Source organism: Halichoerus grypus, chromosome 6 (genome assembly GCF_964656455.1).
Source record: "Halichoerus grypus chromosome 6, mHalGry1.hap1.1, whole genome shotgun sequence".
NCBI classification, from domain to species: domain Eukaryota; kingdom Metazoa; phylum Chordata; class Mammalia; order Carnivora; family Phocidae; genus Halichoerus; species Halichoerus grypus.
In genome coordinates, this window is record NC_135717.1 from 132,528,363 (window position 1) to 132,555,145 (window position 26,783).

Below are 26,783 nucleotides of genomic sequence, written 5' to 3' on the forward strand. Positions count from 1 at the left end.
TTAAGACTTAGGTGAACAGAGGAAATGATTCAAGGTTTTCCTAAGGTCACTTTTTGTATTGATAAAAGTAGGATGAAGTGTTGGTTAATGTAATCTTTTGACCTGGTGAATGGGTAGAAGCTGGGCCCTAGCCAAATTCATGCCTATTTTCCTCTTACTTTTTTTTTTTTTTTTAAGATTTTATTTATTTATTTGACAGAGAGAGACACAGCTAGAGAGGGAACACAAGCAGGGGGAGTGGGAGAGGGAGAAGCAGGCTTCCCGCCGAGCAGGGAGCCCGATGCGGGGCTCGATCCCAGGACCCTGGGATCATGACCTGAGCCGAAGGCAGATGCTTAACGACTGAGCCACCCAGGCGCCCCTTTCCTCTTAATTTTTATCTCCCGTTCTTGGTTAAAGCTGGAGGGACTTGCGCACTGAATCTTGGCTAGAACATGAATTCATTCACTGACTGACTGAGTCAGTAAATAGTTCTTGGGAACCCAGTAGGTATCAAGAACCATGCTAGGCATTGAGGTTAAAATGGAGGATTAAGATGGATGTGGTTGCTGTCATGTAGCACAAACTAGAGGTCATGAACTATTATATCCTTTGTCTGTATTAGTCATTTATATATTTAAATTGAATATATGTAAGAAAATCATATTTATATCTGTTCAGACTTTTCTGGCAAGAGAGAGGATTCTGAGGGCTCTTGCTTAATGGAATATGTAAGTATAAAGTTTGAGATTCAGAGCTATTCAGTTAAGCATATTCTGAAAATTGACTGATACTTCCATTTAAATTGAAGCCTTTTATTAAAGCCTGACCTAAGTAAGTTATGGTTCAATCTAAAGACTGCTATTTGCCTCATATGTGGTTTTGTGCATAGTTAATATGTAGTCGTGTCTTGGAAGTTCTATATCTCATGGCTCATTTTACATTCCTCCATCTCCCACCCCCTCAAAAAAAGCATAATATATTTGCAAGCATATGTATTTTTTTAAAAAAACTTTTATTTTGAGGTAGAGACTCATAGGAAGTTGCAAAAATAGTAGTGTCCTATATATTCCTCACTCAGTTTCCCCAATGGTGACATCTTATGTAGCTGTCATACAGTATGAAAACCAGAAGTTGAAATTGGTACATTACTGTTAACTAGACTACAGACTAGACTACAGACCATATACAGATCTCACCATTTTTTTAAAAATCTGCATTTCTGTGTATGTGTATAGTTCTGTACAGTTTTAGCCCATGTATAGTTTTGTGTAACTACCATAATCAAGATTCAGAACTGTTCCATTACCACAGAATTCCCTAGTGCTACCTCTATGTGTTCACAACCCTACCCAACACTAGTTTTGCCATTATGAGAATCATGTGTGAATGAAATAATACAGTATGTAATCTTTTGAGGTACATATTTTAAAAATATAATTTGTTTTAATTCTAAAAGTAAAATAACATTTCAGGAATGTTAGACAGTGGAAGAAGACATATTTTGAAACCACCATTCTAATAGTCATCAGTTTGGAGTTTTTTTCAGCCTTTTTCATATGATGTTCTATGTCATATTTTTAGTATATGCTCAATTTTAATTTTTAACAATGTTATATTAAATATTTTCTGTTATCATCATACTTAATTTTCACTATTATAAGAAATGTTGCAGAAAACACCTTTGAGCGTATAGATTTCTTCATATTTTTAGTTATTTCCTTAGGGCAGATTCCCGGATGTGTGATATTGGGCCAAAGGATATGAAGGTTTATTAGTCTTGAAACATTTGGTCAAATTACTTCTCAAGAGGATAGTATTACTAGTACTGTTTCACTGTATCCTTCTTAGATTGAATATTAGTGTTACTTCCCTGACCCTCCCCCCCAACTGAATAAGGTAAAAAAGGTACTTCATTGTTCTAATTTTAGAGTGCTGTTCTTTATGTAACATTTTTTTTCCTTGAAGAGGAAAATTGATTGTAATGTCAGAATGACATGAACTTTTAAAAATGTGATTTTGCTTTTAAGTAATTTAGAAAAGCATTTTAATATCTCTCTGTTAGTGTTCAACAGTTCTGAGCAAGAGGTTGAATCACCAGATCTTTCTCTTTACCTTAACTGTAGCCTCCTTAGTTGGCAGGTTTGTTACCTGCCAAATGATTGCCAGTTTCTGCATGCTTCTCTTTGGTCTCTGCCATTATCTCTTAGTTACTGTCCTTGGTCTGGATCCTTGACCTTTCCCCCATCTGTTCCCTCATCAGAGAATGGCTGCCCCCTCCAATGGTACCACACTGGCACCTCAATCATTTTTCCTATGTTCTTGTCAGCTTTAAGTGCACGGTCATGCAGACATGTTAATGCATTATTGTGATGTTATCCTTGTGGTTAAGTATAATCCTGGGGACTCTGTACAGTCTCCTGGGGCATTCATTAGTATTAAATGTCTTCACTTTTTTGATGGCCACCACAGAAGTTAATATGACTAATAATGTATGGGGTATATATAATGTGCATGAACATAAAAAAATCATGATACAAGGAAGTTGTACACCTTTTACTTTTCTGGATGTTTTAGAAGACAGCAATATTATATTCTTAGAGCAGTAGATCATCAGGGTAATAACAAAACCCTTAAAGTAAAGCAGAAGTTTTTAGTTGAATGTTACTAAGTGCCATGCACTGTGCAAGTACTTTATTTAGTCTTCACAATTTTCCCATAAATTTTTTTGGGGGTAGCTAGATATGAAGATCTCATATGTGATGTGGAGTAGATAATTGAGAAAATTGGTTAGCAGGGAATCATAAAAAAATGATACATTATTTGTAGTATTACCTTGAATATACACTACATTCCTTCACCGTTTTTTTTTTTTTTCCTCTACAGCGTCAGTGTTTTTCTTTGTGGATGCATCCTTTGATTAGAAATCTGGATTGTCTAGGAGTACCTGGGTGGCGTAGTTGGTTGAGCGTCTGACTGTTGGATTTGACTCAGGTCATGATCTCGGGGTCCTGAGATCAAGCCCCATGTTGTGCTCTGCACTCAGTGTGGAGTCTGCTTAAGTTTCCCTCTCTCCCTCTCCCCCTTACCCCCTTACCCCCACTTGCTCTCTCTCTTTCTCTAAAATACATAAATAAATCTTTAAAAAAATATCTGGATTGTCTTTTTAGCATAATCTGCACCCAGGAGGCATTATCTATTGGATATCCTAACAGTATTCCTTTCCTACAGAAGAGAGAATTTAAGGTATTTTTCAGTGTGTTCTATAAAATCTTTCTATGGTTTTATGCCTTTTTCCTTATTCTTCTAAAGCTGTTTTACATACACCTAATTCCATAATAACTTTTTAAAAAATAATTAGCCTTTGAATCTTTTTGAGCTTCTCAACATAATTTTCAGAGAAAACAACCCCTTTCACACCAATAACCTGTCAGAAACAGCTGGCTCTTGTTAAGTGTCCAGCTCATTGGGTGAGAGTGGAAGGGTGGGGACATACTAAGAAAGTGGTCTACTTAGAAGATTCTACAGGTGCAAGTGGTCAGCCTGTGGTGGGCATCAGGGAGTGATTTATGGAGGGATTGGAGAGCTTTATTTCTGTAAGTTACGATGAAATAGAGGCCTGTTAAAAGAGTTTCTAGTGAATTATTATTCTTACTTCCATTTTATTTTATTTTATTTTTTTAAAAAATATTTTGTTTATTTAGTTATTTTGGGAGGGGTAGAGAGAACATGAGCGGAGGGGCAGAGGCAGAGGGAGAAGCAGGCTTCCCGCCGAGCAGGGAGCCTGACGCGGGGCTCGATCCCAGGACCCTGGGATCATGACCTGAGCCGAAGGCAGACGCTTAACCAACTGCGCCACCCAGGTGCCCCTTACTTCCATTTTATAGATGAGAAAGCTGAGGCCTCAGAGAGTTGAGTAACATTCCCGAGGTCAGACAGATAATAAGTGATAGAGTCCAGGATTTGTACCTGACCCATGTATAGGTTCAAACATAGCACGTCCTCATACCTGCTGTGCAGGTGCCCAGTGCCTTTCAGGTCATCTGATTTAGCCAGTTCAGTGAGTACACTTGAGTGGTCTTCAGGTCATGCTTGGGGATAGTGTTTTTGTAGTTACTCCACATCGCGGGTCCTAGTTTTATTTTGCACTTTAGTATTTGTTTTGTACTAACTCTGTAAAAATAAATGAGAGCGCATACCCAGGTGAAAATTAGGCTTATAATCATTTGTTTTATTTTATATTGGTTGTGTATATGTGAGAAGTATGGCTAAAATCTTGCAGTGTTGTAACTGCTGAGGAAATTGTGAAATAAAAAACTTAAAGGGGAAAAATGGAGTGGAGAACACAGACATAAACTTTGCTTTTCCTCCTATTAAATTTCCTTCATAGTTTGGGATCAGACCAGTCATCTTTATCCATGTCATTACTTGTTATTTCCTGAAGCATCAGTTGAGCCATTAGGATTTAAAGAAAAGGATATTTTCTTATAATTCATAGGTGTCTTTCTGTGCTCACCCAGAACACATAAACCTTTTCCCGATAAATGTTTTGTCACTTTTTAGAGTCTGGTATGTATTTTTAGTTTGCATTTTGCTTTTTTAGAACAGTAAAAAAAAAAAAAAAAAGAAAAAAAAGAAAAACCTAAAATACTCTATGTCCATTAATTTCCAGATGTTAGAATCCAAAAAAGTTTGCCACAAAATAAAATACATGTATTACACAATAATTCATTGGGTTTTCTATTTTTATCACTACAACCAGGGCTTCTGATCACTATGAGATAATTGGTGTTACCACATTGAGTTTTAATTCCAGCCCTCCAAAAAGAAATTTAATTGTTTTAGTTAGCATAGGAAGCTGTATTTCAGATAGTATATGAGACTATTAGGCTATTTTTAAATCTTGAAAATAGCTTAAGGAACTCTCAGTTTTATGTTAGGTGGTCCTTGACTCAGGATTGGAACCACTGATATGAATTTAAATATTCATTTGTGTAGTTGTTAATCCCTGACTTTGATTTGATTATAATTAATATTACGATTAGCAGTACTTTTTTTTTTAAGCAGTACTCTTTAATTGAGTGTATCAAGTATCTCAGACACTCTTGAACATAATGAATAGTTTAGTAATAAATATAGAATAAAAATGAAAATCGTCAATTGATAACATTCTTGTCCTTTTTCTTTGTAAATGTCAAGATACGTAAACTCCACATAATAATGCTGAGGCACTTTTTACCTCCTGTTTTCTTAAGTATATCTTTATTTCATGAGTTTGTTTGTTGTTTGCATTAGTCTGAATATTTGAATCTGGCCAAGGAATGTGTGGATTTTTTAATATGCCAGCTAGCACCTTTCATTTACTAGATATATTCTAGACCTTATTAGACTAATTGGTTATGACAACAAACCTTTGTGCTATTCAGTTTGATTTTCTGTTTTGTTTTGTTTTGTTTTAAACAGATCATTAAGTTTGTAAATTTAGAATGGTTCATAGCAATATAGCTGTGTGCTTAGATGCAAGTCAGTGTTGTTAACAAGAGACCCAATAAAAGGATTTCTTATTTTACAAAAAATAAATGTGATCCTCTCCCTAAATATTACCATGTTATATACTCCACCCCCCTTCAAGAATTTTTTCCCTAGTTTTCTGGTTTTATAATTGAACAGTCAGATTGTAATAAACTTTTGAAGCATAGGAGGAAGGAGGGCATTAGATTAGTATTAGCAGCTCTATTATCTGTTCTTTTCATCTAGTAGCAAAACCAAAAATCATATTAAATAGCAACATTTAAAAATTAGCTTTAGAGTTTGAACTGCTTCTTTTAATTTCTTGAGTTTTAGTTTAGGGACTACTGTGTTCAATGTTACTTGGAATTTAAGAGATAAAGAGAAAAATTCCGTTAGAAAAATGGTATCTCCAAAGTTTGTTATTTTGCCATTTGAAACTTATTGTCCATGACGTTGTCCTTCCCCTTCCCCCCGTTTTTTAACTGCCTTTTGGATTCAATGATTTTGGCACTTAGATTCTTTACTAAATATTTCTGGTGCATGTAGCCATTTGAGATTTAGACCCTAACCGGGAATTCCAGCAGGATAGTTTTTTTTTTCTCCTTTTGGTAAAGCACAGTTTTTAAGAGTGCTGACAGGATTATATTGCATCCAGTTTTATTTCTGTAATCAAGGTTGCTTTGAGTGAGATAAATTCTTCACCTATTTCTTCATCTATTATACTTTGTTTTGAGTGATGCAGAGTTGCCATAGTTATACATCTTCTCTCTAAGGAGGAGATGAGCCCTCTACTCTGGTACGTTGGTGGTTGGGTAACCTCAAGTAGCGTAGATTATCAGTCCTAGTTAACATTGCCTGCAGATGAGGAAGTAGAACTATTATGCATCAGAAGATCAGGGAGAATTGTCTAAATTCCTTAACAGATTTTTAACTTATTCGTTATTTAAAAAGACTTATTTATTTATTTTAGAGACAGAGAGTGGAGAGAGAGAGAGCAGAGAGAGAGAGAGAGAAAGCGAGAGAGAGAGAGAGCAGGAAAGGGTCAGAGGAAGAGGGAGAGAGAGAATCTCAAGTACTCTTCCCACAGAGTGTGGAGCCCATCACAAGGCTCCATCTCATGACCCTGAGATCATGACCTGAGCTGAAATCAAGAGTCGGACAGGGGCACCTGGGTGGCTCAGTCGTCAAGCGTCTGCCTTCGGCTCAGGTCATGATCCCAGGGTCCTGGGATCGGGCCTTACATCGGGCTCCCTGCTCGGCGGGAAGCCTGCTTCTCCCTCTCCCACTCCCCCTGCTTGTGTTCCCTCTCTCGCTGTGTCTCTCTCTGTCAAATAAATAAATAAAAAAAATCTTTAAAAAAAAAAAAGTCAAACACTCAACCATCTGAGTCACCCAGGTGCCTGTTAACTTATTCATTTTTAACAAAAAGGGCAGTATATGTACATGGTCCAAAATTTAAAGGTACAAAAAGGGTTTATTGTGAAAAGCAAGTCTCCTACTTCCCTGTTTGTAGGTCCTCTCCCTTGAGACAGTTGCTGTTTGTAGCAAGTTTTCTACATTTAAACCATATCCACTATTAGCTGTGTTGTATCTGTTGTGTTGAATATACTATAAATTCCCTTTTTGGTGGACATTAAGCTTGTTTCCTATCTCTTATAAATAATGTGGTAGTGAGTATTTGTATGCATTTCACTCCTGTGCAAATATATCAGTACTTTAAATTTTAGAAGTGTAATTTCTTTGCCAATACTATACATATGCATTAAAATTTTTGATAGATAATGACAAATTGTTCTTGGTGTATTCATTTCTAAAGTTAGAATATTAGTTTTATAAGGCAGTGTTTGCAAAAGTATGATCACTAATTGGTTATGTGTTTATAGCTAGATTTATTTTCCTTATTTTTATTAATAAGGTAGTTGCAAATGGATTGTTCACATTGCACAAGCTACTGACATTCGCTTGTTTACTTTGTCAAAATGTATTGTTTTAATTACTAGCAGTCATTATAATTTTACTCTTTTACATAGGTAGCTTCTATCTTGTAAACGAATTGTTTAAAAAGGATTTTGGCTAGGGGCTGGATGTAGGGGAAATGGGGAGTTGAGAAAAAGGAATTTGGAATTAGGAGCCTATTTTTCTAATTAGTCATATAAAAATGGTGTTTAGCTTACTAGGTCAGGCCATAAAAAATGATGTAACCCATTATATCACAATATTCAAAATACCCTTTATAACACTGGTGGAAATTCATTCATCCTGCTGCATCCCTACCTTAGGGAGCTGGGTTGTGATTTCCATTACCTGGGGCTGGAGACTAGGGGTTAGATAGGGTGATGCCTGAGAAGCAGAATGCCTGGAGGGGGCAGTGAATGAGTTGGAGGTAAAAGAGTGAACTTAAGGTGGTTTATTCCTTCCTTTTGTTGCTACCTGGCTGTGCTGAGACAGGGTAAGGGAGGGAGCAGGGAAGTGGGAAAGATAGGATTTTCCTTCCTTTTCCTTCTTAGTAACTTTCCCCTTTTATTAGTCCCATTCAGGAGATCCTGATATCTGGGATTCAGGTGAGTTGAGATGAATTAAGGCTTGACAGAGGTGAGGGAGAGGGATGAAGAGTGGAAATGTCTGTAAATGTCAGAAGGTTTGTAGAGGCTGAGGATAGGGAAGTAGAATAGAAAAGATTTCTAGTGATAAGACAAAGAACCATCTGTAAAGCATTTAAAGCTCTCTCTCTTTTTTAATCTTTTATATTTTTTTGGAGGCAAGTGGGTGAGTAGTGTTGAGGGCATTTTAAGCATTGTTTGGGGGGGGTGGGGGAGAGGACAGTGATATCTTGGCTTCATGTGTTTTTTTTTAAAGGGTACTCTAACCTTTCTTCCTTGAAGAGGAGACATACACAAAGGCTCTGACTTAAAGAGAGTGTTCTATTATATCCCAGTTGGTTTAAAGGTATCTGGGCTGGTCTCACTTGAAGTGGTAGCAATAATTCTCTTTCTATTTGGTTCCATGGTGGAGCAAAACAGAGTTGACTTCAGCCGCTGTCCTTCAGACATGTCTAAATTTCTCAGCCTATTTATGAGCATCAACAAACACTTTGTGCATACTTCTGCCATGGCTTGAATGCGTCTATTTTCCTTTAATTTAGCTTAAAACTAGTAATGGAATTCCTGAGGTTTTGAGAGGAATAGTGTTGGCAAGCTTAGTTTTGAAACTAAAGGCAAATTAAGATACCACGCAAAACAGGAGACTATTACTTTAGAAAGGGATCTTAAAACTCTGCTGACATTTGCAAACCCAATGTCTTATATTTATATAAGCTTTAGATAGGAACTGCTATTTTTCTAAAATTGTTGGTTTAAAAATAATTGTTACATTTGTGCATTTTAAAAGTTGCTTTTAACACACTTTGGGTATGCTGGAGCTCAGCCTTTTCAGCAAAGTACTCAGACATTTGGGCATCAGCCCTTTTGGTCTTACTCTGTCTCAGACCATTTAAGATAATTAAGATGGATTGTGGATGTTAGGAATTTGATAAAGCTTCCATTAAAATCTAATGTGGTTTAAAAAATTGCTTAAAGTGGCCTTTGAATATGTTAAAATATGCTGCCATCATATGAATTATGAAATTTAGCTGAGTATTGCTAAAATGACAAATGCTAGCACTTGTTTGTTCTTTAAGTGTAATGTTTCATTGCCTTTGGAAGAGGTTAGCTGCAGGTACCCTGAAGGATTATACTAATTAAAAATAGGCCTTTCCCTGATTAAATCTCTTTAATTCTAACTTTTATGTGCATGCCACTAGTATTCATTTGTGGCCTCAGTATTTACGTAAATTTTGCCCACCAATCCATGAGCTTTTTTTGAGTGCTTATTCTGTGTTAAATCTATCTGTATATTTTATTTTGTTAGGTATCTCTTACTATTTTTAAATTTCTCCAGTATAAGAATTATGTTTTCATATATTCTTTGGTAGTTCCCACAATGCAGTGCAATGAATGCCTTGTTGTGGGTAGATGCTTAGAACTTATTTGCCTTTTTGGCCATTTAATAGATATTTACCCAAAGCTTACTTTGTTCTAGAGGCTCAGGATACAAAGGTAAGGACTCTGCCTTCAAGTTGCGTAGACTTTGATAAGAAATTCAGAAAATAAATCAATTATAGTTCCATGTGTCATTCATATTTTGAAATTATATTTGAGAGGGCCAGAGCTCTACCTCTGAGAAAAGTTTTTGTACTCTCTGAAGAATGGAAGCTAACATTTTTAGGTGTCTAAAGGGTTCTGTGTCAGTTTATCCTCCTAAATCCTTTGGCATAAGGATGATATCCATTTTAAACATGAGGAAACTGTTTTAGAGAGGTTATATAATTTGCTGAAGGTCACTTAGCTAATAAGTTGTAGAGTTGGGAATCTAACAATGTTTTTTCATTTATACCAGGATTTCTTAACTCTAACGCTATGGACATTTGGGCAGTAATTCTTTGTTGTGAAAGATTGTCCTGTGCATTGAAGGATGTTTAGCAGTACCCCTGGCTCTGCCCTGGGCCAGGACTAGGGTGAAGCAAGGAGGCCCCTAGGCCCTTAAGGCACAAAATTTAAGGATTTTCAAAGTGCTTACCTGGCATTTAATTCTCACATCTGAGAAAGTTCTCCCACACCAGCCCTTTGGCTTCTAGATTTTGATTCAATATTATCTGGTAATGATATGAGAACTAAAAAACCCCTAAGCATTTAGATGTTCCTTGGGAGCTGAAGAATAGTATGAGAGGAGCTTTTTGCATCTTTTGTCTCCCATCCTAGAACACATATTCTTGGGCAAAAGTGACTAATAAGAAATGATGAGCATGGTGTTATACAGAACTAATGAATCGTTGAACAAATCAAAAACTAATGATGTACTATATGTTCGCTAACTGAACATAATAATAAAAAAAAGAAATGGCATAAAAAAGCGCTAAGTAAATACCTTCTAAATATTACAGAGTTTATAACCCCTAGGTGATACCAATTGCTTCAAATAAATGAAGAGCAAATGAATATAAATATAAATATATTTTTATATATTTATATTAAATATATATATTTATATCACATATATAAATATATAAATATAGAGCAAAAACAATATATTGAATATATTGAGCTTAATTTGTGCTTGGTGGCCTAGCACTTTCTTGCTAGTGTTGATTTTATTTTATTTTATTTTAATTTATTTTAGTTTTTTTTTAAAGATACACAGCGAGAGAGGGAACACAAGCAGGGGGAATGGGAGAGGGAGAAGCAGGCTTCCCACTGAGCAGGGAGCCCGCCGATGCGGGGCTCGATCCCAGGACCCCGGGATCATGACCTGAGCAGAAGGCAGCCGCTTAAGGACTGAGCCACCCAGGCGCCCCTACTGGTGTTGATTTTATACCATTAGAAATTCCATTAATTATTTTCTCATATCTCTGCGTCAATATAAGTATATCCTTGTTGTATGGATACACCCATTAATACCTTTTGATTAACTGGACTGTAGTTTGCATGCTAAACTCAATTGCGGTTGTTGGTGTAGTTTTCTAAAATGGATTCTTTCAAAAATTGAGTATATAATAAAGACCTGAATTTTAGGAATATTGAGAAAATAGTACCTACAGAATTATTAATACCATGCCAGATTTGGAATCTTAAATAGTTTTAACTTAAATTTAACTGTTTGATAAAGCATTAATATTTGACTTGTGATAATACTGTTTTTTCCTTTATTTTATATTGGCATGATTGGGGCTAGATTGTAGTAGCTAACCCGAAAAGTTAGTAGAGCAGACAACTCTTTATTATTACCAGCAATAGAGAGCCATTAAAGGTTGTTGAATAAAAGAGTAATTTAGTAAAGATAACTTTTCAGGAATATTATTCTCATAACTGTATGTATAACGTAGTGGGCAGCAACCTTCACAAAGGTCAGTTTAGAGACTAGGCAAGAGGACGTAATGTGAGTCTGAACTAGGATGCTTGAATAGGAATGGAGAAATGAGTCTGGATGGGAACATTTTGTAGAATATATTTTTTCTTGATTATAAAAATACAGTAAATGTATAGAATGCAGAAAAATGTGGAGAAGATGGTACCTATTTTTATTTCTATCATTTAGAAATATAACCACTTTAATATTCTCAGGCATTCCTTTTTAGTTCTCTTTCATCTTATGTCCTCCTGAGTGCACCCCCACCCCAAGTTTTGGAGAAAGAGTCTACAAGGCCAGACTCTCTTTTCATAGATTATGAAGTTTTTATTTTTTTTTTATTTTTTTTTTATTTTTTTATTTTTTTTTTTTTTTTTTTTAAGATTTTATTTATTTGCGAGAGAGACAATGAGAGACAGAGAGCATGAGAGGGAGGAGGGTCAGAGGGAGAAGCAGACTCCCTGCTGAGCAGGGAGCCCGATGTGGGACTCGATCCCGGGACTCCAGGATCATGACCTGAGCCGAAGGCAGTCGCTTAACCAACTGAGCCACCCAGGCGCCCGATTATGAAGTTTTTAAAGAAAATGGTTTTCTAAGATGACATAATTTTATTCATATGTAACAGGAACCCAACACATGTTTGTGGAATGAATGAATTTAGTAACTGCTGGAATTCAGTGAAAAGACGAAGATAATGCCTCTGTTTTGAGAGTATGTGAGTAGTGGTAAAGGGGAATTTGGCTAGCTTTTGATGGTGAAGTTGAAAGTGTTGGTAGTGATAGAGTGATCCAGAAGAGAATGGGTTTTATTTGAAGGTATTGAATCAGATGTGCTGGCACAATATCTGAAATTGAAATCTGGTGCTTAGCTGAGTGTTTGAGGTGATCACAGTGAGAAAATGTGGAGGAAGAATTGAGTTTAGAAATAGCCACAGTTCTGGTCAGAACAGTGTTTCTGACGCACCAGTGTTTTGAGGACCACTCCAAAATGCAGTTGTTTCCTTACTATTGTTCTTTAAGTGACTCTTTTACTTAAATACATTTATTTTGAAGAGAAACATTATATTGGTACTAAAAATGGCAAACAGATGTAACTTGCTTTGAACAGTTGGCAATGGAAAAATGAAAGTGGTGACACCAAATATAATGGTATTAAATTTTAGCTAGATACCATTACCTGTTAAATCCTCTGAGTTTAAGTCTACTCAATAAAAAACCAAATGAAATGAAAAAACAGTCAGACTTTGTAATTAGAAGGCCCAAGGGCTTGACAAGCTAATAACTTTCTCATGAAATGATTTATTATTACGTATGTGCCACCTACTGTGGTATATATCCCACGCTTTGGGAAATGCTGAGCTGTGGTAGAGGGCAAGGAATCTGCTGCGGAAACAGAGGCAGCTAGTGGTCAGACAAATGAGAACCAGGAGAGAGCGATGATGTCCTAGAAGTCTTAGGGAGTTTCAAAAAGGTATGTGTGATGCTGTTGAAAAATCAAGGAAAGGTTTTTGATAACTTGCGTATCAAGATGTGGTGTTGTCTATTTAATGCACACCAAGAAGTTTCTGCATTCTGGTTATTCTCATATATTTGGATTCAGCCAATTCCCATCGGCAAACATGTAGAGATTGATAAAATACTTTTTTGGTGTGTTAGCAAGTTTTATCTGGGGTATATATAAATAGTGAAGAAAAATGTGGAGAAAGAACAAGACAATTATGAGGAAAATACATTCATGGCTTTCAAATAAGTAACTGTTAGAACATTATTTTGGTTATGTTACGCTTACGACAGAGATCTTAGCAGGACTAGTTACTTCAATAGTAATGATTCAGTAAATGAAATTTGTAGATCCAGGCGTAAACATGAATTAGGTTGCCATATATATGGACAAATACATAACACACACACCTATGCACACACATGTGCATGCACACAGTTACGGTTTCCCTAAAGAAGAAGAATTCTTCCCCCCTTTTTGGATCCTATTTTGAGGAAATTTGATTGTATATCTTCATAGGAATAGTGAAAAATTTTGAGGAATAGTTATTATGCAGAGTTTTTGTCTCTGAGTCATACTCCAGGGCATGAACCAACACTGGTCACAGACAGATGTGAAGTTCTTTTTACTTTTGGTGGGTTGGTGAAATTAGTGTATTAACACTTTAATTTTTGTTGTCCTTAAAATGAAAATTTGTCCTTGAACTCTGAATAAATTTTGGAAGTTCTTTGAGTTTATAATGCTAAAATCATTCTGTGAATTACCCATAATAATACTTTGTTGTTCTCTACATTATAAAATTTATTTTCAAGAATATCTAAGTAGAATATGTGCTTTCCACACCTTTTTTCAAGCTGAATTTAGGTAGTCCTGATTTAAGATTAACCCTTTTAGATGTAAAAAAAAAAAGACTTATATAGGAATTGCAGTACTTGAGAAAATTCATTAAATTGATACATATGATGATTCAGCCTTAGTCCCTTGCCCCCTTTTAAAGAATGAGATGAAATATAAGTAGACAAAATACATAGCGGCAGTTGCCAGGCCCCTAAACCCTATAACCATCCTGAAGTGTAGTACTGCATCACCTAACCACTACTTATAACAGTGATTCTGTGGGGAAAAAGACGGTCATGACTCCCAAGCAACCAACCAAGAAATCATTTTTTGGAATGTACTGTGTTTAAGTTGGGAAGTGCTGTAGAAGTAATTGATTCTGGCAGAAAAGAAATGTGTTAAAAGAGAATTGGGTTATCTCTTTTGCCATTGTATGCTCTGGAAAGTGCCCGAGTCTGAAGTCTGTATCTAGTGGAAGTATGATTATTACGATATTTCTTTTATATTGTATTAGGGCCTTTAAACTTATTTTGAGCAACATTCTATTTGTTACAACAAAGAAACCAGATGGAAATGTGATCCACTATGTAGAAATATGCTCTACTGCTCTTCTGGAGATTTTTCTGGTTCTGAGTTTCTTCAAGCATATTAGGATTCTTCAACTCTGGCTCTGCAGAGTGTGGAAAGAGGCAAGGACTTGAACTGGCCCCATCAACTGAAAGTAAATTCCTCAGTAGTTTTATGTTGGGATTTCATTATCATATTGTTTACTAAAATGCCATTCTATTATTATTGATATGTTTACCAGGCTGCAAACATTCTTTAATGGATTGCATCAGTTTAGGCATCTATAAGAGCATCTGTGAAACAACTATGTATGGAGAAACACGTATCTGTTGTGTATTAAAGGGAAGTTATTTATTAAGATGGACTTTGCTGGGTGCAGCATGTCCAATTGATAATGTAGTTATTTCAGTTTCTTATTCTAAGAAACCTCATATATAGTACAATTTACTGTGAATTTGGTTGTGGACTACTCATTCAGGAAATACTTATTGCCTGCCTATGTGCCAGGCATTTTTTAAGGTGCTGGGTATACAGCAGAGAATAAGAGACGTGTCCCTGTTCTGTGGAGCTTTCATTCCAGTGAATCAAAGAAGCAGCAAACAAATGAATATGTATGGCTTGGTAATGATAAATACGAAGGAAATGAAAGCAGGGCAATTTCCAGTTTCCAAGCGTGTTCTTCATTATGTTGACCCTTCTTTAGTTTTCAGGCAAATTTATGCTCTGTGTCAGGCCTTCCTGTTGTGGTGTTGCTATTGGTAAAAGGAAACCTGCCACAGTAGCAGCCTATACCCTTTCCCTCCTAGGAGTCCTTGTATTCATTTTCTGTTGCTGTGTAACAAATTGCTGCAAACTCAGTGGCTTAAAACAACACACATCTATTAGCTCATGGTTCTGTGTGTCAGAAGTCTGGGTGCAGTGTGGCTGGGTTTTCTACTCAGGGTATCACAAAGCTGAAATCAAATTGTCATATGGGCTGAGTTCTTGTCTAGAGGATCTTCCGAAGCTTACTTCCAAAGCTCAGATTGTTAGCAGGACTCACTTCTTTGCAGTGTGTGACTGAGAGCCCATTTCCTTGCTGGTTGTTAAGTAGGAGCCACGCTTAGCTCATAGATACTGCCTGTGTTGTCTGCCACATGGCCCTTTCCAGCTTCAAAGCCCGCTATGGAGAATATCCCTCATGTCTAATCTGTCTCACCCTCCAATCTCCCTGCTTCTCTGTCTTATTTCTAGACCTAGATTTAAAGGGTTTATGTGGTTAGCTCAGGCCCACCTGGATAATCACTTTTTCTTAAAGCCAACTTTTTAAAAGTCAGCATGATCATGGGAGTGAAATCTATCATATTCACAGTCCCATGGACTGTGCAGGGTATGTAACTGGGAAGCAGAGATCTTGGATCTTACAATTCTGCATACCACAGATGGTCTCCGTTGCATGGCTGCCAATAAGTATTACAGTTGCCACTGCTGTGTGTGAAGAGGACCATCAACAGATCTCCTCAGTACATTTATTAGATATCACAAGCTTCTACAGTGATAGTAATGGATTTCCCTTGGGCTCCTAAGAGGAGTTTCATCAGAAGTTGTTCGTAGTAAGTAGCCAGAGTGGTGGAGCAGTGTTTCTCCATTTTCCTCTTCAGTGCTGGGAATGAGATGGGGAATGGTGGCTCAGGAGAGAAAGCAGAGTAGAAGGGTAGGTTCTCAAGGCCTACTTCACCCCTGGGGCTCAGAGTTTAGCTGTTTCATAGAAATGAGATCATCAAGGGTTTTTTGCCCCCCCCCAAAAAAAGAAAATTGGTATTAGTTAAATATTTTTACAGATTTTTTAAGATTTTATTTATTTATTTGAGAGAGAGTGCGAGCAGGGTAGGTGGGGGGAGTGGGACAGAGGAAGAGGGAAAGAGAATCGCAAGCAGATTCTGTGCTGAGCACTGAGCCTGGCTCAGGGCCCAATCTCATGACCCTGAGATCATGACCTGAGCTGAAATCAGGAGTCAGACACTTAACCTACTGAGCCACCCAGGCGCCCCTTTACAGATTTTTTACTAGACAGAGCTTTTAAAGCAATTTAAAGCATAGATCTGGGAGACTGAAATGAGAGTTTATTTGGGAGACTGAAATGAGAGTTTATTTAGGAAAACTGATGAAACAAAGTATAGTTTATAGAGGAAAATAACTTGTCTACTATATTAGCAATTGCATCCCATTACAAAATATATATTTTCAGGTAGAAAAATTCTTACAATGTAATAATGTCTTTTCTGTTTAATGCATATTAATATAACTTTAAAAACACACACAAAACTTTTCCTTCATCATCAAAGTAGTCAGAGTCTGATGTGAGTAAATGGACAACCAGTTCTAATTCCATGCTTCCTAAGTTGGTCACAATTGTGCATCTGGTTGTAGAAATCTTCTAATTCTTAACACGTTTCCACTTTCCATTCCTAAGGAGTACTGCATGTCATATGGTACCTGATATTACCACTGAGGAAATGGAAGCAAAGGAAATGTCAACCTTCCTTTGTAGTGGATGGTTTCTGGCTTATGTGTTGGGTGTATATTTCTGGGGGAACATGTCTCTGCTTTTTAGTGATGGGAAAGTAGGATTCACTGTGTACTAACCTTGGAAAACTAATTTCATAAAATGAAGGATACACATACTATGAATTAATCTGTTTAACAGTAGGGTTTAATGATAAGTGCTAATAACTAAGATTGTATTCTCATATTAGGGAAAAATTCAGATCTATTGAGTCAGTGAACAGTATGTCCCATAAGTTTTGATTTATATTTTAAAATACACAGGTGGTCTTAGTTACAAATAAACAAGAATACCACTTAAAAGACTTGTAGTGGAGCATAAAAGTTTTATTAGACATGGAGCTATGTTCTGCCAGTAACTCGACATTTTGAGGACAGATAGCATCCCATTTCCAATTTGCGATTAGGTACAAAAATATCCTAGGGCTGAGAATAGGCATAGTAAATTGTACCAACAAAAACCTTTTGTGTATTTGTACGGGAGGGAAAGTCTTCATTGAGTATGCATGGAAAAATGTGATATATGCTCTTTATGCTTTAGATGGGACCTCATATTTTCTGATGATTACTCTGTACCATTAATTTTCAATGCGAATTCCAAAAAAATTCCTGCATATGAATTCCTTGTTTGTTTGTTTGTTTTCTGTTATTTTCATCTTTGGTTAATTAGAACCCCCCCTTCTGTGTCTTTATTTTTTCTCTTCTCTTCACATATTCTTCAATTAATGTTTTTATATTACTTTAACCTAAAATTTTCTCCTAGTGTTCAGTAAAGTTATCTTCAGATGTCTTTTATTTTCACCCTAATACTGTTTGAGTTGGCTTTTAAGACATGCTTATTTTGCATAAATTTCTCCTCATGGAGAAGAGTCACATCTAGCATTAACACTTCTGGGAATTGTTTCAAAATTTAGTTTATTGTCTTAATAAGACTTCCAGAAGTCTGGTTTTTGGTCCTATATTCCAAAGAATATATTTGATTTTGTTTTAATTGGGTTGTATAATATTTGGTTTGATCCTAGATACTTCATAAAATTAAAATTAACTTTTAGTCCTCTTTCTAGTTTATCCAGTATTTTAGAATGGTACTACAAATATAATTGTGCTGATAAATTTGGGAAGTGCCGATATGTATTCTTTCGGGGAAATTATTTGAATAAGATATATTACTATTAATAACAAATATATTTAGTGAGACTTTAATAAATGTTAATACTATACTCAGCTATTAGATAAAACTTTGTCACCACAAAGTTTTATTATACAACAATTAAAAATTATATGATGTAATTTTTAGTAAGATATGGAAGTTTATATAGAGTTTTTTATATATAGTTATCAGTGAAATGTAACTAAAGTGAAATGGTGTCTGTGTCCATTAGGCTATATTTTGTTGGTCAAATATTTAATTAGTCTAATACACGATCATTGAAACAGACTAATAATTTAATACATAATAGTCCATATTCTGTGTGTTTGTGTGCATGGCACACGAACTGATATATTTTCAAAAAATTAAAAATAATAAATTCCTGAAAGACTAATGTAGTACTTTACTGATTTTTACTATTCCTTATTGAGTTTGTGAATGTGATTGAGAAGACACTGATCTCAGTTTCTGGTTTGTTCTTGATACCCACTACAGTTATTTCCTTATTGATAGGATACAGATAATAAAATGTTAAGGTTTTTTTTTTTTTAAGATTTATTTATTTATTTGAGAGCCAGTGTGCATGAGGGCGGGTGGGGGGGTGGGTAGGGCAGAGGGAGAGGGAAAGTCTTAAGCAGACTCCTGGCTGAGCACAGAGCCCCACCTCATGGGCTGATCTCATGACCTTGACATCACAACCGAAGCCCAAACCAAGAGTGGGATGCTTAACCAACTGCGCCACCTGGGCGCCCCTAAAAAGTTAAATGTTAATCTAAGACAGATGTGGTCAGGAAGATGTGTACTAAAAACCACACAATATATCCAAAGGTAAGTAGAAATAATCCATCCACAGCTACAAGGCTGCTTAGTGGAGTAAGCATGGATTTTAGGGTCAGATTACCTGAATTTGAATCCGGGCTCCACCACTTAGCTGGGTGACTTGGGTAAGCGATTTAATATCTCTGTGCTTCAGTTTCTTCATCTGTAAAATGGGGATACTGATACCTATGTCATAAGGTTATTATGAAGACTAAATAAATTGTAAAGTGCTTAGAATAGTGATACACATAATAAGCACTATATAAATGTTGGTTAAATAAGATTTTAAATTACAGTTTACAGGATAATTCTTGCGCTTTTTTAGTCATTTACCAGAATCGTAGGATCCTCCAGTCTCTTCATATTGCAGCCTTCAAATGGTTACCAATTCCTAAGGCTTACTGCTACCACCATCAGCTCCACTTCTCTATTTCTATTTCTGTATTTCTATTTCTTTTACTTCTGCTGCTGCTGCTTCTGCTACATTTCCTTTTTCTGCATCTGCATCATCATCATCATCATCATCATCATCATCATCATCATCAAAGACTCTGCTAAGTTAAGGTAGTTTTCAAGATGTGCCGCTGGAGGCTAAACATGGCAAGTTGAAATGCTAGAAGGAGGTCACTCAACTAAGAAGTAGTAAAGTGGCAGATCTGGGATTAAGACTCTGGTCTTCCACTCCAGGTACGTTGCCTTTGTATTATGCCACAGCTGCTTTAGAGGGCTGAAGGTTGTCCTTGGTTATTTTGTGCTTCTATTCAAGACTTCTTTTCTCTGCTCCTCCCAGTCACACATATACACGCATAAAAATATTGGAAGGAAACTTAATTACACCCTTTGTATACTAAGTAAATGGGATCGATTAATTCAGTGGTGGCTTTCTGTGGAAGGAGGAGGAAGCACCTGGCTATTGCTAAGGGGTGTTTCAGTGGAAGTGTAATGGGGAAGCATGAGAGTCTTCTGCTTTTGCCTATGCGGAAACAGAAGGAAGTGAGAGAGACTATAAGGGACTATGACTCCTACCTGCTAGACCAATGAGTGTTTTTCAGTTTGTGATGAATATATTTTTTTAAGATTTCATTTATTTATTTATTTATTTACTTACTTACTTACTTAAGGCAGAGGGGGAGAGAGCAAGAGAACGTGCACCAGCACAAGCACGGGGAAGAACAGAGAAGGAAAGAGAGGGACAAGCAGACTGTCAGCTCCATGCAGAGCCTGACGTGAGGCTTGATCTCACAACGCTGAGATCATGACCTGAGCCAAAACCAAGAGTCGGGATGATCAGCTGACTGAGCCACCCAGGCGCCCCTTTGATGAACATTAAGCTACTTACACTAGTAAGAATGGATACCATTTGTAGATGTATGCCTTATTAACTTAAAGAAGGGAAAAATTTAGGTGTAACAAGTAATATAATTTCTGAGAAAGCTTGTAATAAGTTTGTGACTGATAACCATATGGCATAATAACTTGTGCATTTCATGAATGTGATTATTTTACAGTGTTTCATTTAGGTATATTAAACATTTTTCTTTTTTAAAGTTTATTTATTTATTTATTTTTTTAGTAATCTCTATACCCAGTGTGGGGCTGGAACTCATGACCCCAAAATTGAGTTGCATGCTCAATGACTGAGCCAGCCACGTGCCCCTTCTTTGATTTTTAATCCCTATTTATGTTGCTGTCAGCTTACAACCAAAATAATTTAGATAAAACATTGAAAAAATTCTGTATATAAATTCTTGAAACAATGACTTTAGTTCTGAAATTTGCTACCTGAGCATCATCCTCCCTTTCTCTGACCATTAGAATGGCCTGTTGTCTAGAGGACACACTGGAATGGTAGCATATTTCAATTTATTGGAAAGACCATGGTTCTGATCATAAAAGTTTGATGTTAAGACCCATTTGGCTAGCGTGTATTATATCATACTTACTCAAAAATGGGTGTTGTTTCTTTTTTACAGTGGCTGTAGCATTCCAATACTTTTGGATGTAGTAGGAGATTGAGGTTGATAATGAAGTCAATCCAGTGTAAAAAACTTAACATGTAAAGTTCTATGCAGTATAATGGATAGATTATAGGACTGGGAATCAGGAAATCTCAGCTGTCCTTAAACAGTTCTGTTGCTAAACAAAACTTCGTTAGTCTCTTTATGGAAGTGTGATTATAACACTCTTATTCATCCTCAAATAATGGAATGAGACTAATTAAAATAATGTGAACATTTATTGATACACAATATATGTGGTTGATTTTTATTTTTTCTTCGTGGGTAATTTTCCTTCTATTTACTGCTTCATTTATTTTCCTTTTTCTGGGTCATTGTCTTTCAGATTACTTTTTAAAAATTTTACATACGTTTGCCTTCAGTATTTCATTGTGAAAAAATTTAAGTATACAGCAAAATCTAGAAAGAGAGGCATTGATCTTTCTCTCCAAGTTTCTTCAAATGCTTTTCTACTTGGGACCAAGTTCAAGGCCCATTTCCATTTTCAGGGCAACTCTTATTTTATTTATTTTATTTTATTTTTTTTTCTGTTTCACTGTGGTACTTATATAGGCCCCTTTCTTTTTTTTTTTTTATTATGTTATGTTAATCACCATACATTACATCATTAGTTTTTGATGTAGTGTTCCATGATTCATTGTTTGCATATAACACCCAGTGCTCCATTCAGTACGTGCCCTCTTCTCTAAATTTATAATTATCATTTATATTTCATAGTTTAATACTCAGCAGTTTCACTCTTTTATATTGTTCACGAATTGTTTTCATGTCTTAGTCTTGGCAAGCCTCACCAGACACACTTCACACCTCTTCTGCATTGCTAAATTTCAAACTCCTTGAGTGCAGGAGTCTTGTCTCATACACATCTTTCCCTTTCATGTTTCCTAACATGTGGGCACTCATTGATAAATACTTAAGGTTTTCTTTGGTTGCTGTATCTCTCACTCTTTCTTGTTTCAGTATGTGGGTGTTGAGTGTAAATAATATAACATAATAGTTCTCCCTCATCGGCAGGGGATACATCCAAGGATGCCTGACACTGCAGATAGTACCAAACCCTATTATGCACTATGTTTTTTCCTATACATACATACCTATGATAAAGTTTAACTTATAAAATAGACACAATAAGAGATTAACAACAATAACTAATAAAATAGAACAACTACAATAATATATTGTAATAAGAGTTATGTGAATGTAGTTTCTTTCAAAATATCTTATTGTACTGTACTCACCCTTCTTGTGATGATGTGAGATGATAAAATGACTACGTGGTGAGATGAAGCAAAGTGAATGACGTAGGCATTGTGACGTAGCATTAGGTGACTACTGATCTTCTGACACTCTGTCAGAAGGAGGATCATCTGCTTCTAGGCTGCAATTGGCTGTGAGTAACTGAAACACACGGACAGGAGGAAGGGGATTACTGTATGTGATTTTAAGGCTCTTAAGCCTTTGTAGAAGTTGTTTATATTTGGAAATATGTTATGGAGTTAGTACGTGAAGTTGAGCAGTTATATGTTGTAAATCAGCATAGTCCATTAGTACTATTGGGAAGGGAAACCAAGTCTCATGGTTTTTATCTTTATATGAAAAGAACTTCATTAATTTAAAAAATTAATAGATTCTGATGTAGTTGTTCATGGTTTTAATCTTGTGCTTTGAAGCGTTTTCTTTTTCTGGAATGAGGTTGTTGGTTTTGACTGTGTAGAAGAAATATGTTAATTAGATTATATTTAGTTGGTGAATTTGTACCCACAAGAATGTGACTTTTAAAAAGTTGCAGGTTGCTACAGTTCTTGCAGATAAGATTGTTTCCTGTTTTCTTTTGCATATTTAGTACTTTGTATATTTTTCCATGAGGTAGCCTTTCAGTTTGTCCACTTGTATTGTTTGACATTCAGACTTAAAGGTAAATTAAACACTGCCATCCCTGGTGCTCACAAATGCTAGCCATTGAAAATGTCAAAATTTGGATTTGACCCAAGAGTTACAAATAATATAAGCTTTTGTATAAATATATCCAAATATATATTCTTAGGGGGAAAGGAATAAATAAAACACTGTGTTTATGGAGTAGTTTTAAACAGTTAGGCTTTAGAATTGCTACATGCCCAAAGTATTTCTCCAGTGAATTGCATACTGTATCAGTTCATGAATTGTGTTATAAGAAAGGTATTTAGTACACTGGCCCTCAATACTACTGAAAATTCAGTAGAATTAACAGAAATCAACATGATAGTTTGAAAAAAATGATGTATACTCAATTGAGACAATTTTAGATCTTTTTAACATGACAGAATCTGCTTTACCTCTTTAAATTTTTATTTAAAAATTAAAGTGATATTTGTATATACGTAGTTTTAAAAGTCGAGTAATATTTCAAAGCTTATAAAACAGCAGTTGTCCTCTTTCCTCTTTTTACCTCTAATTCCCAATCTTTAGAGGCAATTAGTTTCAGTTCTTTTAGCTATTTGTGCTGATACTTGCCTTTATTTTTCTAAGTCAGTTCTGCTTTGTGTTGGCTTTTCATTTTAGACAGTAGTTCATTTTAGTAGTAGTTCATTTTGACTTCCTTCTAAGAAAAATGAGGATTAGTCATCGTAATTAATCCACTGCCTGCAAACATTTACATAAACTTCCTTTTCTGTCATGTTCCTTTTATAGGATATCGGATTTTTTGGGGTAAATTCTTTATTTAGTATTTAAATTATTATGACTATGCAAATATTTTTCTCAGCTGAGTCACAGATTCACTGGGATTGCATTTCCTTTATTGTCCAACTTAATTGTGTTCTCAAATAATTATCTGAGTTTGAAATTTTATGTACTTTGTGCCTATTATTAATCCATTTGCAATTCTGTGACAACTCTAAGATGCTTTCAATATGGCTGGATATATCAGGCAATCTCTCAGCCTCATTTACTTCTTGGAGACTGCCTTTTGTATCCTATGTAGAATGCAGACTTTCACATAATTCTTCCTGGTTTTCAGTAAGGAATTTCGTCTTGCTTTCAGTTGTGGCTTGTGTTCCTGAGATCAGGGTCTCTGCTCCATCCTCCCCAGAGATGCATCTCTAGACTTTCTTTCATCAGGGGTGAGGAGAAGATTGGTTTTTGGGAGGAGGCCACTTAAATGAAGTTTCAATCTGTCATCTCGTTTCTAGCCCCCTGCTGCGTTTTTGTCTTCATCATGCTTCCAATATCTAAATTTCTCCAGCATGAATCCACTTATTTCTCTTTTTTACTGTGGTAATATGATAAAATATACATAACCTAAAATTTTTCATTGTAACCATTTTAAAGTGTACAGTTCAGTGGTATTAAGTACATTCACATTGTTGTATAACAATCACCACTGTCCATAAATCTTCAGAATTTTTACATCAGCCCAAACTGAAACTGTACCTACCAAACTCTAACTCCCTGTGTCTTCACCAGCTTGCTTCTCGATGGCTGCTTCTTGGGTTTAGGTTTCAGCTTTCTTGCTCTTGTTAATTTAGTTACCACTTTTCTCCTTTTCTAGCTTCCAGAATATTGTTAACTTCTTTCATTTGCTGATGTATCTTTCTTCATTTTCTTTATTCTTATGAGTTTTATACTTCTAAAAATTCTAACCTTTTCAGGTGAGGTTTCAGGAAGGAGTCAAAGTCAGTCTTGCTTAACTGAAGGTCTGCTCTCCCCCCTATATTCTTCATTTATCATTTTTAAAATTCAGTTTTTTAAAAAAATATTTATTAGAGAGAGAGAGTGAGAGAGAGCATGAGCAGGGGCAGGGGAGAGGGAGAAGCAGAATCCCTGCTGAACTAGGGAGTCTGATGTGGGGCTTGATCCCAGGACCCTGAGATCATGACCTGAGCCGAAGGCAGATGCTTAACCTACTGAGCCAGCCAGGCGCCCAGTTATTTATTTATTTATTTATTTTTTAAAGCCCAACATGGGGCTTAAACGCATGACCCTGAGTTCAAGACCTGAGCTGAGATCAAGAGTCAGATGCTTAACCACCTGAGCCACCTAGGCACCCCAGTTTGTTTAAATTAGGGATTTAGATACAGGTGTGCCAGACAAATAAAGGCAGTTTTATAGTTACGTTGGCTATCAAATTAGGATTCATAGATGTGCTCATTCTTTATCCCTGGTTCCTGTTGTGTTGGCTGGTTTTGATTCCTCAGACCTATTTACAACCTCCTCTTCTCACCCAAGATGGTGCCACTGTGCTAAGACATATTCTCTGCTGCTGCAGCAGTGAGAGCCTGGCCCTCCTGTGGGGAGGGATTTTGGGAGATAGACTGTTACCTAGAAATTTCTGTAAAAGCCTGTTATTCAGAGTGTAGTTGAGGTATTTCCTCCCCTGTGCCACTTCTCTGAGTGCCCGTGGCAGAATTAATTTCTCCTTTTGGGCCGTGAAACCTGTCAGTTTTATTTTATTCTAACTACATTAGATCTATCTACACTAGATAACTACATTATATGATCTGTCTCCTTTCTTTCTTAGACCTAGTGTTTCACAAGGTGTGGAGAGTACTCCCACATTCTAATACAGCTTTTGGTCCATAATGAGTAATGAATAATTATTTACTAAAGGAAAAAATAATCCACCTGGATTGATTGAATTTCCTGTTTTCTGGCAAGTATATTGTCATCATGCCCTTTCTCACCAGTGTCCACTGAACGCTATGCCAGAAACTGTTAAGTGCTTTTTGCTTGCTACTAGAGGTCAGTTTTGTGTGGAGAATAGAGGTGTGAGAATGCCTGGGTTCAGATAAATAAGCAAGTTTCTTAACCTCTCTGTGCTTTAGGTTTTTTTAACCTGTGAAATAGAGATAATATCTACCGTGTAATGTTGTGAGGATTAAATTAATAACTTCTGCAGTGCTAGATCAATGCCTGGCACATTGTTTTATAGTGAAGCTCTTTTTCATCTTTATGGGGAGATTGCCTCCTATAATATCATTAGAATCTGATGATAATAGATGATGATTTTTGATAGAAAATCAAAGTAAAATGACAAATCTAGCTACTATTAAAATATTTAGTTCTTTGCATTTTGAATATGAACATGTTCTGAAATGGTCTCCATGGACAATAACAGATGCTGGCATCTAGATAATTTTAACTGGGAGAAATAGTGTCCTCCATGTGTTGTGTACTGGTTAAAGTTCTGTATTTTTTAAATACAATCTATTTATAAGATCCCCAAATTCTTTTTTTTTTTTAAGATTTTATTTATTTATTTGGCAGAGAGAGAGGGAACACAAGCAGGGGGAGTGGGAGAGGGAGAAGCAGGCTTCCCGCCGAGCAGGGAGCCTGACGCGGGGCTCGATCCCAGGACTCTGGGATCATGACCTGAGCCGAAGGCAGACGCTTAACGACTGAGCCCCCAGATTCTTTTCAACAGAAATATATTAGATAGCAGTGTCAGTATTCACGCTCTTTTCTTCCTAAGAAGAGCTCATTGATGATTTTGATATTCGGCATGCTTGCTGTCTTCTAACATCTCCCTTCTGAGACTGTATGCTGAGGGAAGAACCCGCCTTCATTCGGTCAGCAGTTATAGAAAACTTGCTTATGCATCTGAGTGTTGTGGATGCAAAGCGAGAAGGAGGCGTAATTGTTTTCCTCAAGGAGCCATCATCCCTTCATCATTTCAGTAATATTAAAATCAGATGTTCTGGCAGAATGTACTCACACTCTTTGACCCAGAATTCCATTTATAATACTTTATAAATGGAATAAAAATGTGCACAGAAATTTATGTACAAGGTGTTCATTAAAATATTAATTATAAAAGCAGAAAAAAAGATATGAATTTTGGTACATCCATTATATTTTCCAGGCTTTCAATTAAAAACATGATTATTAAATAATTAAAATTGTATTAAAAAATTCTGTTCTGGTCAAATTATGTGTGAGGA

The 26,783-nt window shown here is 36.1% G+C and overlaps 1 protein-coding gene across 3 annotated transcripts in view; it reads left to right on the plus strand.

The window, feature by feature from the left end:
- Positions 1 to 26,783, plus strand: part of FRS2 (fibroblast growth factor receptor substrate 2) — a 110,369-nt gene that overhangs the window by 10,536 nt on the left and 73,050 nt on the right. The window contains exon 1 of one of the 3 annotated variants that reach the window (XM_078076270.1): positions 19,303 to 19,534. The exons of the other annotated variants lie outside the window; for them this stretch is intronic. The gene's annotated coding sequence lies outside the window, so the exon portion shown is untranslated. Of the gene's footprint in view, positions 1 to 19,302; positions 19,535 to 26,783 lie in introns of those variants that run through there. 3 annotated transcript variants of the gene reach the window in all.